Source organism: Phlebotomus argentipes, unplaced genomic scaffold, assembly GCF_947086385.1.
Source record: "Phlebotomus argentipes unplaced genomic scaffold, Phlebotomus argentipes genome assembly scaffold_18, whole genome shotgun sequence".
Lineage (NCBI taxonomy): Eukaryota > Metazoa > Arthropoda > Insecta > Diptera > Psychodidae > Phlebotomus > Phlebotomus argentipes.
In genome coordinates this window covers 1,048,070-1,067,482 of record NW_026776177.1, presented here as the reverse complement: position 1 = coordinate 1,067,482, position 19,413 = coordinate 1,048,070, and the positions used below count along the sequence as shown (strand labels likewise).

At 40.3% G+C, this 19,413-nt stretch overlaps 2 protein-coding genes across 7 annotated transcripts in view; one reads left to right on the top strand and one right to left on the bottom strand.

The window, feature by feature from the left end:
• Positions 1–19,413, bottom strand: part of LOC132261153 (arf-GAP with coiled-coil, ANK repeat and PH domain-containing protein 2) — a 292,140-nt gene that overhangs the window by 149,809 nt on the left and 122,918 nt on the right. The window lies entirely within an intron of this gene.
• LOC132261155 (glutamate-gated chloride channel) overlaps positions 1–19,413 on the top strand; it is a 56,863-nt gene that overhangs the window by 1,962 nt on the left and 35,488 nt on the right. Inside the window, exon 1 of one of the 6 annotated variants that reach the window (XM_059759759.1) lies at positions 1,342–1,370. The exons of the other annotated variants lie outside the window; for them this stretch is intronic. The gene's annotated coding sequence lies outside the window, so the exon portion shown is untranslated. Of the gene's footprint in view, positions 1–1,341; positions 1,371–19,413 lie in introns of those variants that run through there. 6 annotated transcript variants of the gene reach the window in all.

The following is a 19,413-nucleotide window of genomic DNA, read 5'->3' as shown; positions in this document are numbered from 1 at the left end:
CGGGCGTCTGCTGGGGAGTCACTGTGGGTATCGGCGCCTCTGGGTCAAGATCTGGTGACTTTGAAACCACATTCCGCGGAACAGGTGGAGAACTTGGAGGATTTTCGCGCGTCTCCTTGGGCGGCACACGGCCAAGCTCTCGTCCTTTACATTTTCCACCGCGCGACACACTTTTTCCAACACTACGCGACCCCGCGCGCAACTTTTTGCACACGCGTGAGACTTTCTGCATAAATTTTTTTTTTTGGACTCCCTGCTGAGGAGTTGCTGTCACTCACGGGGCTCTTTGGAGACACCCATTGCACGCCCTGAGCAGACTTTTACGGCCGAAAATCACGGGATGTTGCGCAAGAGGGAAAATTTGCCAGTTTAAGTCTCCTCACCAGGCGTCTCCATCTCGCTTTTTGAGTGTCGTCACAAAGAGCACTAAATTCAAATCAACCCCATTCATTCTGCATAACGACCTCATTATTATTTTATACCATTACATTATTCATAGCTGAGATGTTTATATTCAATTACGGTCATTAATACTAAATTTATTGTTAGATAGGTGGACAATAATGATAAACCAATACTATTCATTGGTTGTAAAAGATGCTTAAAGTCTCTAAAGGATATTTCAAAGACTCCAATTGAGACAGATTTATGCTTATGAATATGTATTAATTGGAGTTTTATGAGAAATTATACCTCTTTATAAAATGCAAACAGTAAATTTTCTGTATTAAAGCCCAGATTGCAAAACAACTTAATGCGAGCAATTTCCTCTGCATATAAGCAAGCAAATACAAGAATAATTCGTTCCGAGAATTCAGTCTGTTCGCCCGACAACAAGTTGCAATATTGAAATTCAACTCACATGACAGACATCAATAAATGCAAGCTTTTTCCTCAAGAAAATTGATCAAATAATCTTCTCTAAACAAAAGAAGCTTTTAATAAAAAATTCCGACGAAATGAGGATTCTTTGGCTGTTAGTTCCTTGTTCTCCAGGTGTTCCGTGAAAAGTCGGAAAATCCAATTTTCCTCTCATGGACATATCTAAGGACGCAAGACATGGAGGAGCGTGGAAGCGAAGGCGACGGTTTGGCAAGCACCCCAATGCATATTTGTCCATTCCTTCCATGATTTCCACCATCCAATATCATTCTTATTTCCATGCGGTCAATTTCATTTTGCGGGGAGAAACTCGAGAGACTCATGTTAATCAGAGTTTGTCGGGCATTTGCTCGTGAATAAGTTGGGTGTACGTGGTTTGTTTTTTATGTATAGCACACTGAGGCCTCCCCGAAAACCAAAAATAAAAGGAGTGCTTCGCAGGCGATGGGGGCGGAGGGTGTACAGCGAAAAGCCATGTTAAAGTGGAGGTAAGAGAAATAAAACACAAGAATTCAGTGACAACAATCGAAATTGATGGAGGAGGTGGGCTCAGTGGGGCAGATATTGGAGCAAGAGTCAACATATTTTTGTTGCTAAATAAAACAGACGGGGAAGTGTACCTCTGGGTGGGTGGTAAATCCAATTGCTGGGGCTCCGCTTCCCGCCACAAATTGCCGTTTGCTGTTGGGGTTTGAGGCACATAATCCACCCCGAAAGCTTGTCGAAATTTTCTTCAGAGACAGGAGAGACGAGCAAAAAGCTCATCGTTATTGTTCACTTTCCTTACACTCCCACCTTTCTATTTGCTTGTCGTCTGTTCTCAAATTGCGACAATTTTCTCACATACACAAAACACTGGTCAGAGATGAAAAGGTGTTACCTCAAAATTGTCTTCTTCCTCTTATTCCACACTGTGGCTGTCGCTTTTTGTTAGACATGACAAATCCTATTCATTCGCCTCTCGCTCACTCACACTCACACTCTGGGAAAATCTGCTTTTCTCTAGCATGGCTTTCCACATGAAAAATCTAATCCGATTGAATGGAATTGAAAATTCAGCATTCTTTCGTGTGGCGAAGCTTCAGGTGAGCCAGAAAGACAATGCAGAATCTCCACACAGCAATTATTCAGTCCAGAGGAAATCTCTCCGTGGAGGATCATTTTTCCCACCTCTGTCCGCGATCAATAGGTGGAATTTTCACAATAAATCCCATACAAGGCAGAAGAGAACAAAGAATATCCACTGAATTGACCCCATTTCGCTGCTCCTCAAACTCTCCTGAGCCCACCTTCAAGCCAACCCCACCAAGTCGCAAATCGCAGAGCAGAACGACTACGAAGCATGACAAAGTGAAATTAATATGAGCTTTCGATTTTATGGCTGCCAAAAATACTCCTCAATTGCAGCGGAAATTTCAAAACTCCTGAGGCCCTTTTGCCCAAGGCAGAAAGGCAGACGCTCCACCCTGTTCTTTGAACATGCAGTTGAGACTCTCATGTCGTTCACATTCATTGAAATGCATTTGTAGAGACTTTTCAAGTGGGAATTCGACTATCCGATAAATATTTATGTGTTTGCTCAGTGGTTGTGGCCAAGAGAAACTTTCTGTGGGAAAAGGCAAGGAGAAGAGATGCGGCGCATGGAATTTTTGACAGTCGAAGATGGAGTTTTGTGGTAGACAATGGGACCGAGCAAAGAGGCACGAAATTAAAATTCTATTGGATTGTATTTTCAGCACAAAATGACAACAAAAAAGTTATTTTGAAATAATTTTCAATGCAATTTTCCCGTATATTTTGTCTGTAACTCGTGCGTGGAAATATTGAGGGTTAGCGAAGAAGCACCAAGAGAAATCAATGGGCGGAGCATTGGAGTGGGCGGGGCAGCTGAATGGACATGTTTTCTAGGGGGTGTGAGAGTCCCTGAAGAGCTAAAGCTGTGACACTCCTCACTCGTACTCATGTTAAGTTAATCAGCAAGGTTAATCACGAAAATGATTTGCGTATTTTCTAAGCTGTGAGTGTCACATATTCAGGTGTCTACAATGGCGAATAGAATGTCAGGAACTGAACCTGTTTTGGCTGAAAATGCTGAAAAGTGTCAGCTCATCTCTCCATTGGGAATACTAGCCGGCATCATGGCCTATAAATCAGTTGGGTCAGATCAATACTCCGGCTGGAAGCGACTCCACATTTCCGGACACGATGGCTGCCTGAGAACACTCCGCGCACATTAAACAATTTGGCTGACGGGTTACGTCTGAATTGGCCGTTTTGCGTTCTCCGGGTGCCAGAATGGCCAGGCTCTTTCGGTGGATGCAATTGGGAGGTGTGGATTGGGGTCTCCGGGGGCCATGGAGGATGTGTGTGTGTGTGTGTGTGTGAAAATGCATTAATCGCTTAATGGCGCGCCGGAGCCACAGAGATAAATGGTTGTCTGGGAATTGTATTGGAGACTAAGCCGTGGAATTTCACACATTCGCACAAGACAATCAATCACCTGCCTCGTCCAGTGCCTCAGTAATTCCATTTAATGTGGCCAAACATAGCACATCTCTCCTGCAGTCGCATGGCGATGGACGAGAGCTTTTTCATGCGCCACGTCCCATGGATTGATAGATTCTGGGATTTCTTTCACTTGCTGCTAAAGCACAGTCGGACTGCATCAAACGAATCCATTGGTCTCACACTTCAAAGGGAATTGTGAGAATCGCCATTTGATTGATCACTCCAACTTTCAAGCTTTTTTGCTACACTTGCCAACCACTCAATCAATATTTGTACTAAATTGCCATGTTTCAGAGAATTGAGCTGAAATAGTGATTCAACTTTTGGCTAAATCGAGTGGAAGTGCCTGAATATATGGAAATAATTCATTCAATTATATAGTTTTGAAATACAATTACTTACGGTGAGGGTTGTGAACAGATTTCTTGCTCCAATTCAATCGACTCAATTGGATTGTCATTTTTATACGACCGGCGAAAGTGTCTCGCTCTCTCTCTTTAAGAAATCCTCTGCGCCAACGTCAGGAACGTAGCCAAAGTGCCGGCTCACGGCGTTTGAGCGTGGAAAGCGACAGACAGAATGGTTAGTAGGATCACGCAGAAGAACTCGCTCTTCATCTCCCAACCACTTCGTTCATTAGGAAATGGCACGTGGTGGATAAAGGGGCGTTTGGGGGGCAGATCCAGCAGAAAAGTGTGCTGAGAAACGCGATTTCGTGTTGTGATTTTATTATAATTTCATCATGTCATGGTCGGTTTTTTCGTGTCGATTTTTCTCTCTCTCTCTCGCTCTATCAACATCGCAAGCAATTCATTTTATAGTACCTTCCTCACACTTTCCATGAGCTTCTCTGTGGAGCCACACAGTTCTTCTTTTTTCGGCAAAAGTGGATCCTTAGGAAAGTATTTGAGGGAAATTTGCATATGCAGTACTTGCATGACAAAGCGCTCTGGTGGAGGAAAATGCACAAATTTTCACACACTCCGAGTGGAGTGTAGATGAATTTCAATCAGGCTGCACATAGTCCAACTTTTGCATCATGGTTTGTAGCATGAATCGCACATTTTCTGGTGGGTGAGCAAGAAAATCGATGGTTTGTTCTCCACCCGAGATATAATTAGTTGAGGGTATTTGTTTGCTCTCTGGTATTTTCTGGCACATTTTTTTTTTCACCCTTTTCCACGCCATCCACGAGCAGACAATGTACTCCATGCTATTGTTACTGGTGAAAGTTGTGGATGTTCGTTTTAAAACATTAATATTTCATTGACTATAATCGTTTCTGGGCAATTTCTCTACTCGTCAATTGTGAGAGTTTAGTGCAAAATCCTGAACTACCCTTCAATATATTTCACCTTTGCTGTCACTCTTCACATCATGAGAGCCACAGAAAGACTCCGTCGCTTCCGCAAGTGCTGTCCTTACCTCCTTTTTGCCGTGCTTTTAGGATCTGCGTGTGTGAATTCTGTTTATTAATAATTATGCCCCTTGCCATACTATTGATTCGACCGAGAGAGGGTCGTTCATCGATTCCGTGCTGAGACAAATTGCTCTGTAAAAATCAATTCTCACGTGCCAGGTTTGTGGGTGAGTGTGGCGAAAAAAAAAATGGGGACAATTTCCTAAGGAGACGCAGTGGAGGCGCCTGGTAGACCGATGGCGCGTGCACAAAATTCGACCTGTGACGTGTGGCATATTTTCGCTCCACCCCCAAGTCGAAAAGCGCGTTGGGACAATAAAAGGAGATAAAGCAGAGTAATATACTGTGATACATACATATGCAATAAAGTTAAAATATGAAGGGGTGTAAAAAGTTGAGTGATTTGGGAGCTCTCTGCCTTACTTCTGAGCTGTGCTATACACATTAAAAAGTTTCATATGCAAATATCAAGTAGCTAATAAATGTTATATTTGCGGGGGGGAGGAGAGACTTTTCCACTCATGTTTCTCGGAAAAGAAACTTTTTATCCACTAAAGCTGTCGCACCGAAATTATCCGCCAACGAGGGTTGAGCGGCGTTTTTTCTGCAGATGTGGTTTAATTACTAGTTGAAGCTTGGAGCAATTATGTGAGAATGTCTCACACACGATATACTGGGCACGAATTTCATTTCCAAAAGGACTCTGAAAAGTCGTCGTGAAATAACAAATCCTGTGTCCATTATTTTCACAATGGTTCGCAAAATATTCCATTTATCATCAAATGTGTCATTTCCATTCACCTTCTCCCACACTCACACACACCAGAAACTCCTGCAACTGTAATGAGAAATGAGCATATTTTGATGGCTATGTTTTCACTCCATTTCAATTTCAATTGAAAGCATTTTCCAAATTTAATGGAGTTTTAGAGAGACTTTCTAAAACATGACACTAAAATGCACAATCTGCTCCTTAAATAAACTTTTTTGTTTAATTACTAATTTTGGATTTTCTTCTCTTCCTCTTTTCAGGTGAGTGAGCTGACTGACATTAAACAATTCCGTGAGACGTATGGGTTTCTCGAGAAAAAGAAAATACTTCAGATAAGTTCGAAACTCTAAATTAAATATGCATTCAAATGCTATGTGTACGTTGCTGGGTAAAAGTCAATTACACAACTTTTGGTGAATGTGCCGAGAAAACACTCACAAAGAAGTGCTTCATTGGAATTCTATATTGTTTTTTCCAAAGTATTTGGGAACCAATTTCAATTTTCCACCAACTCCCAAAGTCCACGGCGACCAGTGAGAATATTTTTCATCCAAAAAATTGATATGGGAAATGGTTGTGAATCGATTTTCCGTGAAGATGTTGGTCGGCAGAGGTGGATATTTTAGTCTTAAGGGAGAAGCAGTAAAATCACCTTTTGCATGCCGAATGGAAGGACAATTTTGACGAGGGCATTGAAGACATAAATTGAGATTTGACCAGATTGAAGTCACTGTTTGTTGTTTCAAGCCATTTATCCCCTTCTCCGGCCGCATCATGTCATTTCCTCACTGAAATGGAAATCTGATAGTTTTGTTCGGCCAAGAGGAAATCCCTCCACTATTTACCATATAACATCTAGAGGGGACAATGACGCCCTTCCGACCGACTATTGCTGAGGAATTGAGCAGATTGAGAAACTTCCCTATTCGCTATTATTTTATTCAAGGGCCTCCCATCGCCCTTCTCTTCATCACACATCCTCCACTGCATGTTCTTTTTTTCCCCCAAAAAGCCAAACTTTTCACACATAAAACGTATGATTAAGTATTGGGGAGACAATAGAGGGTACTATGTTGTTCTTTAAAGTGCCATTTCGAGACTTTTCCCATTGGCATTCACATTCAAATGCCGAGCTTTCGCATACAAAAGCTCACCTAGAACTTGTTCCGCCGGTGCTTTTTTTTCTCGACACCTATAAAAACTCCAACGAACGAGCATTTTTATCAACACTCAAAAGTCCCACCCTTAATTGAACACACATAATTGCCACGATTGTGCGAAAGTTTCACCACGCAAGGGAAGCACAACAAAGATGATCGAAATGAGTTGACCAACAAAGTGCGGTGAGGACTTTGTTGCTTCAAGTGGGTTGTTTGGTGTTGAACCGATTCAACAACTCGTGAAAAATGAGTGAGAAACTTTTGCAAACAAGACTTGTGGTGAATTTATTGTGATTTTTTCTTCTCATTCACACCACGAAATACTCAAGAATTTAATGTCACGATGCTATATGTCAGGCTATGCTGAAGGATTTCTCTCCAGTCGCGGAGACAACATACCCAATTTATCAGTGGAATTAACCCTTCATTGCAACGTAGAATTATTCCATGCAGGTTTTCATGGACATCTGGAGAATTAGTGTTTGCTCTTCAACCCATAAATTTCCGCATTGTGTCACTTAAACCTCGCAAAACTCTTCAGCACAATTAACTTTGTCTTTAATTACACCCTCGAGGAGAGAATAATTAATTGTGTTGCATAAAAATGTGCCCGTACAATGAAGGACAAAAGAGGAGATGAACATTTCGGAAAATGTGTATACTTTGCTACTTCAAACAGAGCGAAATTGTGTTTATTTGACTTTGTGCAGAAAACTTAAAGAACACGGGAAACTATTATTTAGAAATAAATCAGTTTAAAGCTTATAAATGTGTAAACATATGAGCACAGCGTTTGACTATTTTATTACCAACACGACTGAAAATGTCGGATTGTTAAATTAATGGCATTCGAGATAGTTCAATGCGTAATTTATAATTGCAAACTATGATTATTTTGCGATATAAAACAGTTTTGGATGAATATTGGGGAAAAAACATGAAAGAGAAATCCGCATCTGACAACTTTTCACCGAAAGTTGTTCACCCAAAGTTGTACTTCCACTCTTAATCCATTTATCACTTTGGCGCCATAGAAAAAGCAACTGAGGAAGGATTTCAGAACGGAAGAAGCATCGTTGAGTAAGATAAAAAAAAAAGAATAACATTCTAGCTGCAGAACACCACATTATCATCAATGGGAAAGTTTTGAGACATTGAGGAAATGATTTTCCTCCAACACTTTCCGGAATTTTCTCGGCAATGGCATGAATTAATAAAATATGGCATGCGAATGCAATAAAAGCGACGAGATGGTACTGAGAATTATGAATCCTTGGGCTCTTGTGGGCATTTTTATCCTGTGCAAAAAGGGATTCGTGACTTGATTTTTATTACATATGGGATACAAGATGTTGAGGCTTCCAATGATTGTACAATAATAAAATATTTACGGCCCATGCGAGCACGCAGTGTGTTTCTCCTTAATCTAATTCCACTCTGGTCATCTCTGGTGTCCGTCGTTGTCAGTTGCCAGGCCGTGCGCGTGTCACTAATTCCCCAGTCATTCACACAGCCGTCATAAGGGGTTGGAGCGTTAAAGCTCTCATGTGGTGTGTGAAAAAAAAGTCTCTGGGTTGGCTTTAAACTCAAAATTACAGCATGTTTGACATGCCAGAGAAAGGACACGGCCCTCCTGGCGCCAATGCCTCTACAGCCGGAGCATTTTGCTGGGTTATTTCAGAGGCCGAAAATGCCGCTGGAAATCATATGGAACACTCTCAATATTGCACGCCACAGAACACACCCTGAATTAAAGCTACCGCCAAGACTTTTCCGTCCAAACGCCCTCCTCGTGCCCAAGAGAGTAACCATGGAATGCACGTTACCACACTCTGACAAACACCAATCTGTTCATCACATTCAAGACAGCATAAATTCTACGAGGTATTTTTACGCGATGTCAGAACACTTTCCTTCTCATTTTTTTTTATAATAATGTGTCTAGAAAAATGCACAATGCGATTGTAAGTCTGAATTTAAACGCGCCTCGTTTCAGTAATTTAAAGTTGCAGCATAAAATATCTAAATCTATTAATATATGTCTCTAAAAGAGTTCTGGTTCACACGGAAATATTATCCCCAGATGTATTTTTCTACTCTGATATTTCATGTGCAACTCGCGTTCAGAATGCGACAAAAAAAGTCCACCTAAATGATTCTCTTGGGATGAAAAAAAACTCTCCTCACTTTTATTCCTCCCGCGAGAATAAGGCGTGAGATAAGGAGGAAAAGTACATATAGTTGGTAAACGCGATGTCATGATCATCACATCAGAATCGTTCATAATTTTATATGGGTATATATTTTATTCGGATATCTTCCCTCGAAGCAAGCTGAAATATCCAATTTCCCGCCCTATTTTCACGATTGTGTCAACGCCCTGTCGCTCACTTAATTCATCATTGATTTCCGGTGCCTCATGGATGTTCGTGTCGCTTGTTTTCCCGCAGGATGGAAGGAAAATTGGCTGCATTATTTGGACAGAGAGCTCTTGTGATTCGATCTCCATGTCGTTGAAAGAGTTGCGGAAGGAAAATATTTGCTGAACTCTCTCCGGGCGATTATCTCTGGAATTTCTCCGGTCCATGGGCGTGGGAAGGCAGACAGAGGGCATGAATTGGATGGGAAATTGAGTGAGATTTAGGCATTTTCGGGCGGAAAGCGGTTGGAATTGTTTAACTTGGATTATCCCTCAACGCAATTGAGTCGTTTTCCCACCCACCCCCATCCGACCTGTGAGTGAAAAGTTGCGGAATGCCAATGGGATTTTCATCAGATTACACCTTTCCACCCTTTCCCACTCATTACGAGGCCCATCGTGGTGAAATCTCAAAAAGCCACCACGAAGATTAACTCAACAGAGGCCAATTTGACTCCTTGTCGGGGTTATTAATGATTGCCCAGGCATTTTCACTAACACTCTCCATCTCTGATTCCATTAGATTGCATGTTTTTCTTTTCCCACAGTGATAAATTATTTCAGAATCACTTCCATCTCACCTTCGCCAGTGGCGATTCGTAGGAATGAGGTGGAAAAAAGGAAGTCCCAGGCAGAGATATTAATACAAATTGCAAGGAATCTTGGAACAATTAGTGCCTCTTTATTGCGGTTGGGGATAATTTAATTAATTACTATTATGAATTATTTTGTTCTTTATTACTCTTTTAACCGGAAAAATTCTTCTTTAATCTCTCACTAAAGCATTCACTTTGAATTGAGGGTAATTTCAGTGGAAGAACATGTTCTATATGATTAATATCATTTATTCAGCACACTTCCGCCAATTTTACCTCAATAGCACAATATCACAAGGTCAGAACAATCCCAACGAAATGTAATATTAAATAAATTTACTTTACAATTATTAGTTTCGTTCAAAATATATGAAATCTTTGAGTCTTATTTATTGAATTCGTGATTTTGAAATAGAAATATATTATTCACGCTCAATCTAGGTCAAGATTTCACTGATAACTTGACACATATGCTATCCATTATTGGGTGAAATTTTCCGACACTATACCAAGAAAAACTTTCATTGCCATTTCGATTAAAGTTTTAGCGAGAGAAGCTAATTAAATATACACAACTCATCACTTGGCTGAGTAAATAAAATGAAGTCAATGGATTCCAAATGGAGTCACATGCATTAGCTGGCTCTTCATGGTAAACTCAAGGGGAGCAATGACTAAATGGATGATTCATAGTGTTAAAGTGTGTCATTTCTGGCGTCATATTTAACCAATTACGTATCTAGGATGGGACGAGAGATGCCGTGGAAAACTTTTCATGTCACACAACACACATTGGCTTGCTTTGTGACATACATTTTCCCGGGAAAATATGTGAGAACATTTTCCGTGTGAACCCATCACCAGGACCTTCCGGTGACGACCAAGGGGAGAGCGTTATTGCCAGGTAACAAACTAAAGGATTGCAATGTCACGGTGTGGTGATATTCAAAGAAAATACACACAGCGCGCGTCCCCAAATTGAAATGGGAAAAGTTTCCCACTATTCCAGGGGAAAATTCGATCACTAGCAGATAAGTTTTCCTCCCAGGAGTGCTGTTCCCAACTGAAGGAAATTGCATCGCATACATATGTGAAACATTTTGCTTATGAGCAATAAACGCATGTTGCAGTGAATAGAGATAATGGAGAGAGACACGACGTATAAATTATCCCACCCACTCTTGGGTTGACTGTAATAATCGTTCCTCACCCGCTTCGCGAAAAGCTCACCCCCAGAGCGATTTAGAAAAGAGCTTTCTATGACTCCAAAATTAATGGTCTTGGCAATTTTGTGTTGTTTGTGCGCGCCCATGGAAGTGCAGCTTGGCGGAATCGTCTCTTATCCCCCATTTCGCCCACAAGAGTTGAATATCCTAGAGCAGAGCTTTTCACAATTTCCTTCTGACTCTCCCCAAGGCTCGGCTCCAGTCTTCATTCTAGTTCATCACCACTTCTGTGGGCTGCAAAAATGATTAACACACTGGAATGTCTGGGTGGGCAATGAATTTTCATCATATCGTTATATTGCTCGACCAGAGCAAATCCTAATGGCAAAAGTTGTAATTTTACAGCGATCAATCATGATTTTCTCTATATTATACACACTGCAATGTAATACATGACGTGGGATTTTTTTCCGGTGCCCCTGGACAGAATTCAATTTATATATTTGTGAAAAGTGAAAAATTCACCAAGCAATCATTCTTCTAATTTCCGTCTTTCTGCCATTACAAAGTTCACCTTTTTTCATCGCCTTTTGGCATTTTCACATGTGTATAGTATGTCTCGAGCGGCTTTCACTCAATTTCGAGTTCCGAAAAAAAAGGCAGCAACACAAATTGAAAATAATTCCCCGAAAGGCTGAAGCTTTGGGAGAATTAACCTTGTATGGCTTTCTCACACTCGCTGTGGTTGCAATATCTGTCGCAGTATGTGAAATAAATAATATCCTTTCGCAGTGAAAAATGAAATGAATACATTCATGGCATTTGGAGTGAATGGCATTCTCTCAGAAAAGCCAATGATATATTTGCCACCCACTCCCGCCGGGGACAACTCCACGGTGGGAATTGTATTAAAGTGTCAAGTGAACTATTATTATTGCCAGCAGTGATGAGACGGTCCGAGAGAGCATACGGCACGATTTCTACCCCTCGTCGTGGTATTTTGCCGCCCCTTTTTACGATCGCCACCCCACACTGACATTGTTATTTTCCACAACACCATTCTGCTGCATTTGATCAATTTGTCCACTTTGCAGATTGCCATTCTCGCAAATATGTGGATGTGCAGCATTTTGACTATGCCAAGAACCCATCCAGCGCCCTTGGCTAATGAAGAATTCCTCTTTGGACTCATGCTAACATAAGAGTGAATGTTTCTTCCGCGATGTCTCAAGTAATCGCGAACATCCGACAGGATGAATATCTTTTCAGCGCAGCATTTTGACAAATTACTTTCCCAACTAATTTTCACGTGCTTTTGCAAATAAGAAAATATCCGTTCAAGTTTCCATGTTGATAGTTTCCATCTGATGCCATATCCGAAAAGTTTGATTCCCAGCAGCAAAGTTTCCTCTGAAACAATTACGTGTTCATGAGAGCTAATTTGATAATGAAACTTTGCATTTGTAGTGAATTTTTGCACATTAACTAAATATTTTTACAGGAAAAAAAGACCTTGCAACCTCCTGAATATATTGTTAACTCTAATTTAGTGAGTTTAGCCTGAAACAGAAGCTCGCGAGACTCAATTAAAAAATTTCACCACTTCAACCAACTTCAGCAATGGCGCAGAGTTCAGACTAGAGATGAAATTCTAAGTTCAAGCAGAAAAGTAGCGAAAATGATGTGAAAACTTTCTCAATTGAGTAAAATGATCTTTTCCCCTAAAATTGTCAACTAACATAGCAATCCTTGTGCAAATAACTTCTTCGTGTTATCATTCTCGCAGCCAAAGAGAGCATTTTTCTTCCTCAAATGAGCATGACCAAGTTGTGTGTGTGATCAATTTAATTGGATTCTTTAGTGAACAGAATAAGAAAAGGCAATAAATTATCCACTTCTATATAAACTCCTGAATAAATGCAAAGAGATTTTTTTTCCACATTCAGCCTGCGAGGAAAAGCAATTCGCAAGAGTTGCACAGTGCATTTGTATTTAAGCACGTCAGTTCACATTACTGTATTCATGGAAATTGTTTGCTTTTTTTCCCTTCCTTTTGGCCATATTGCTGAAAATTCGCCTTTCATGTGCACTGTGCTGAGCAACTGAATTATTACCCTCAACGGGAGGTGCAAGAATTACTAAGGTTTCGCTTCTTTCCTCCTCTTTTTTCCATGCCCGATGGAGTAGGAGAATTCCGAATTTCATCCACCTCCATGTGATAAAGCCAAACATTTTCCAAGATTGAGAAGGCATGAAGATGTTTGGAAATGCCTGGCAGAAACACTACAAAGTGCCATGAACATGAAAATATACAGCGAGATTGTCCTAAATGTACCAAGAAATGTACATAGAGAGAAAATGTGTCCATTGAGTTTTCAAACTTTTCCCTCCGCTTTTCTTTTGGTAATCACTTCCGCATGAATTGATGGAAAATTACGTGTAAAAACTTGTCGCTTAATTTTGTGGCACATAAAACATAACTTTATTATTGCGAATTACTTTGATTTTTAATCAATTTTCTGGAGAAATTCATATTTAAGTTTCCCCGTCAAGTTTTGAAGAATATTTTATGTGGTTTTCTGGTATATTTTACGCTGTAAATATAAATCCCTCAGAGCCACAGAAATGGCATGTCCTGTCTCATTTGTCCTCTCAGGCCAAATTAAATAGAAGCCACAGTGTGTAGTGCCATTGCAATAAAATGCTAAATTATTCCTCATATGTCCCACTTGGTAATTTCTTTAGGGAAATTTCCCTCGCTCCAATACTCCAGTGTCGGTCAGCAAAGTGTCTATCTTTGATCTTCCCTATTCTACACACGATTTTCATTTCCCTCAGCTCTCTCACTCACTCACTCGAAATGCCCATCGACTGATGGATAACACTGGGTGTAATTAGAAGGGGTCAGAATCGTCTGGACAGTCCTGGACGGGACTCGATCCGTGCGATGCCGTCCCATTGATGAATTATTGACGAACGCATTGCCATACAATGTCACCAAATGAGGCTCGGATGCAATTTATCCGGTGCCTCTTCTGGGGTGGCTTTCTGCCCTCCGCAGAGGCACTTCTAAAATCTTGACACACATAACATTTTCACGTCAACAAGTCCATGCCCAGGAGTATTTACTCTGGGCCGCCGTGAGTGCTTTAACTCAATAGAGTGACATTTCATCGACACAAATGGCTAATTTTCACCCACCCCAATGTGATCAATTATCCACGTGTGTATGCATGATTGGGAAATTCAATTGCAGCGACTCCAGGTGCTTTCATCAAACAGGCTTTCAGTCCAGTCCATGACAGAGCTTTTCTCTCTTTCATTCCTCAACGCCACCAGCAGCTTTTCCCACCCAGAGTGACTCATAAATAATTCTCTGTGTACATGATTTAAATATGGCTAGGAAATCTTGTTCCACCCTCACGCACTTTCACCCCCAACCCTTCGCCCAACATCCCTCTGTGACTTCCAAGGAAAGGCGACTCAACACACCCAATAAAATTGGATTCATTTAATAAAAATATTCTGCCAGATTTCCTTGTCCTGCCTTTGCATGCTTCGCGCTGGGGCTTTCGTTATAATGTTATACCCCATATAAAGTCCCGGCCTCGTGCCAATTCCATACACCAAAAAGTCAGGAGTGTGAGCCATTGCGTCAGAAATCCCTCAAAGCGACCAAAATGTGCTTTTAAGACTCATGCTAGTCCCGAGCTTCATGGCTCAATCCGGGCAAATACATATAAATTATATGCAAGCTTATCACTGTTTATCCATCCTACTGAGCTTTGCGGTGAAATGTATTTTTGTACTCTCAACTGGGGGTGATTCATTGGAACAATTACAATGCTTCTGTGAAATCATGCAGTAAATATTGATTGTAAATTCTATTTGTGGTGAGCCAAATCCTGTGGTGGCATTAATGAGTGTTTGATTATATTATTTATCTGGAAAATTACGCAAAAACTACGCTTCTCAAACTGTCGAACCGCCAATGCGACTCACATCTCCAGCTCTTTGCATCGCAATAACTTTCTCACGAAGTCAAATTTGTGACTTTTTTCCGCCTCTGCAACGGTCTATCGCTGCAATGTGACGCTTAATGGTGCGTTAAGAATGACGCACGCTGTTTTTTTTTCTAAACATCCCTCCATCCCCTTACGCATGTTTTAAATTTTACGTGTTCATTTCGCATAATAGAGCAATAAGTATACAGTTGAGCGCTGGGGGGAAAGGGTGGCACGAATCTACCCCATTAAAGAGACGAGACATGGCGAGAGAAAAAGTGTCTGATGGGCTTCTGTAATTGTTTAAACTCTTTTAATAACACTGAAAGGACTTGCATGAATAAAATCATGCGAGAGGATGAGCTTTTGAGCACTGTGGCGAAAAAAGAGAATGGCTCGTATGCAGAATTTATGAATTTCAATGAGGCGACTGAGTTTAGTCTGCTTTTTTTCCCGTGAACATAACGTCAGAAATTAGAGGAATGCGGCGAGTCTGAACCGACGAGGATTGGACAAGTTTTTTAATTGAAGCTCCCAGAGTTGGTTGACGTATCGATTTGCGTCCTTTTCATATGATGTTTCCCCAATGCTGGAGAAAATGGTGAATGCCGACGTCAAGATACTAGAAGATTGTCGTCTACTTAGGGTGGAAAATCTCTGGCGATTCCCACTTGAGCATTGCGAATTCCTTAGGTATTTCCGTCACGTTCTCTGCAAATAATGGCACTCTGTGTAAATCCTGAGCTTTTCATCTTTTTCTCCCATGCAGCAAATGAGTCTCCGTGAGCGACTCAATTTCCAATCGAAGCTTTTTTACCCGGAACTTTGGGAGCTTTTATTCAGAAACTATTACCACGGATTCCACTAATTAATGGTCTGAAAATTCAAATTGGTGTTTCGAAATAATTCTGTTTACGAGTTTTTTTCCTGGGGATTTCTTAATTAATGAACTCCTCGTCTTTCTGTAAATAAACATTTCAGCTTTCTCTACACAAATACGTTCATTTCAGCATTGGTTCTAAATACAATTAAATTCAATCACTAATAAAACTAGTTTAGATATTCAGGAAGAGGGAAAATTGTGCAAATTCTGTTAATTTTTTTAAACATCAGCAAATTTTCTGAATTGAAATTAAGGTTTTTAATTAAATAAATTTAAAACTGTAGAGAAAGTTAGATGGACTTCAAATTCGCGGTCACAAAGTCAAAGTTTAAGTGTTCGCAACTGCTCAGCTCTTCACTGGAGAAAAGTGTGATAAAAGTCACAGAGTTAAAAGTTTCGTGTGACATGGAAAATTATTGATAACTTCCACAAGAAGACCTCCTGACGTGAATTTCACGGTTAATTCCCACCTCTGATCGACACTCTAATACGCCAATTCCCTTCCAATACATTAAATGTGGGGTGAAAACAGTCAAAATTCAATGTGAAAGCTCATCATTTGGCCAAAAAAGGGGTTGTCTCGTGAGCCTTAATATGACATTTATGGCATTTCAATCATTGAGTCACTTTTTGGGCAGCCTTTCAGCTCTGCGGTTTCATTTTTCACATTGAATTTTGCACAATTGTGATGGAAAGAAATTGACTTTTACGCTAGAATAATTTTATTTCGGATGATGGTTCTATTTTTGTGGCAATTCGTGACTTGTGGGAGTTGAGTGTCACTCGTGTATTGGGATTAAAATCAAAATATAAGCTATTTAGCAGAGGAAGTAGTCTTTTATTTGGGGGTAAAAGATTTAGCATGTGAAACATGATCACAACGAGAAGTTTCTCATAAGACTTCCTTCCATATTTAATCCCCTATTTCATATGCAAATTCTTCTTTGACGAATGAATCCATTAAAGTATAGAGATTTGCAGCGCTCGTTGCTCTTAAACACAGTCAAACAGTTATCCAAATTTAAATGAATCTTATGTAATGTTGTGGGTTTGTGAAATTCAGGTCAGAATAATGTCTCTGTTGCCTGTGTAAACCTTATGCGGAGCGATTCTATTCAAATTTTGATAACTGTGCAAACCCATATATGAAGGCTTTTTTTCCCATGCTAAACTCATATGTATAATACTGATGGCTGAAAGCTATCCATCTCTATTTGTAAATGTTTGACCTCAGAAGCTCGGTTCTTCGACCTCGGGGAAAAAACGCCCGGCAAAGAGAAGGGGATGAAAATTCAATATTGTGGTGTGTTAAAAGTTGTGGGCGAAGCGGAGCTCATAGAGAAAATATTGCCCATTTGTGTTCAGCCAAACATTGGCAATTTCGTGGTGTTCATCATCCATGAAGACCGAAAGGAGCTTGGCATTTGAGGCTTTTTGATGGCATATTTTCGCCCGCGGCTCCGCTGAATGTCGATGAGTTGCATATCAATAAATATACGGTGTGCTTCACACCGCCTGGCTTTCATTGCCATGCTCGATGATGCGCGCTAAATAATAAAAATAGCTCATCTTACCTCAGTTGACAATATATGTACATATGTGAAACTTAATGCAACACCCATTGTGTTGCGGTGGTATTTATAGCGGAAAGTTTCGCCCGCCTTTGGGGACACTGTGGCGCTTCCCTGCAGAACGTGAAATTGTCAGACCTCTTGGGGGCGAGGGGGTGGAACACCCAAAAGTTTAATGAACAAAAACCATACAAGCTGGCTCCCGCCACGACACGTGGAACATGAGTGAGGGATTACTTTTGGCTCACTTCCACTCAACTCCGTATTGTTGCCTCAAGAAAACCACAAAACTTCCCAAGATTAATTCAATGTGTGCGGCTCTTTTTTCGCCTTGGCAACATTTGGAGATTTCATAGTTTTGAGCATTGCCTCAGCGCAATCAAATCTCTGTGCGACGTCACCGTTTCTGACCACAAAGCCTGCGGAGGATTAATTGAAACCACTTGAGCTTTATACATCCAGACTTTCGGCAGTTTTGTGTGACACATTTTCTCATTTTGTCCTTCACATCAAATTCTCACGTTATTGCTGCGAAACGAGAACCCCCAGAGAAATCCTGAAAACTATACTTTACTGTAAAGAAAAAAAAATAAGAGGAAAAACACAATATAACGAACAATTGCTATGAGGATTGTTCTTTATTCAGAGAAATGTTCTTTCAATATTGACAAGACATCTGCTTCAATTTCCATAAACTTTATCTACGTACTCCACTGAGTCTGTATACATGAATTAAGATTTTCCCCTGCCAGAATGTATCCTCTAAAGTGTGGAAACTTTTTGTCATATCGGAGGAACAGCTGTTTCAATAATTCTCCACTGCCAAGCTCACGTATGCCCGAAGAGCTTTCAGAGCTTTAGCAGCTGAAAGGCGCATTGTGTCAACGACCCAGCATGACCCAACAAAGTATCCTCTGTAAATTACATTTCGAGAACAATTGGCGCCTTTCTACGGGAATCTATTGCTTTCTCGAGCTTCCACTCGAGGCTTTTCTCTGTGAGAACATTTAACTACAATGAAAATTCATAACTTCATAACCATCCTCACTCTCTCTCTCTCTCTGACAAATTAATATTCACGCTTGTATAGTGTTTGTGTTGTTTTGTGGGGAGAAAATTAATTTATGAGAGAAAATTAATAGTGCTTCTTGTGAAAATTAGTGTATTTTCTCGTTCAACATTTGAAATATGCGACATGTTTTTGCGTCTGGATGCTTTTTTATCCACTTCGCCGCGCGGCAAAACAAACATCAACGGAAAAAGCATTGCGCAAAAAGTCCACATGATCATCACGATTACATGCGTATAAAAATGTCGGCACGATGTAATAAATCATGCGAAGTAACTAAATAGTGGCATTAATATTTGAGAGCGCATCGTTAAATACTGTCACAGCCCGAAAATAGAACCTTTCCACAATTTATTATTGTGCAAAAATGTACCTTCAAATTTTAATCTCTCCACGTGACATTTGAGTTATTCATACAGTTTTTTTTATTATTATTATTCCAAAATACGAAAATTGCTTGCAGATGGAATAAAGATTACTCGGATTTTCCCTATATTAAATATGCAAAACCATCAGTTAAAAGGCAATATAATTTTCATAAAATTTTTATTTGGGAATACGAAAAGCACCCTTTGCAGGCTCTTCGTTTTTTTCGGTATCCTTTTATCTGACAAAACGAAGCCCTTTCCACCCGGTGAAAAACCATGTGAAAATTGCGGAAAACATTCTTCTGAAAGTGAAAATTACTCGTTACAAGAAAAATTATCTCTCAGGAAATTCTTCACCACATGCTTCCTCACCGAAGTGGAACATATATAAATCTCCACATTAAGTCTGTGGAAGAAATTCCAAATGCATCACTTCAAGATATGCCCGAAGAGGGCAAACTTGTACAGCAGCATTTCTCTCTCTCTGGGCATTCAGAGAAAATCGATATGAATGGTGTGGAAATTTTGACTTCTCTCTTTCTTCTGCCACGGAGAACACTATCCAATTTCTGTAATCATTATTCATACACTCTTA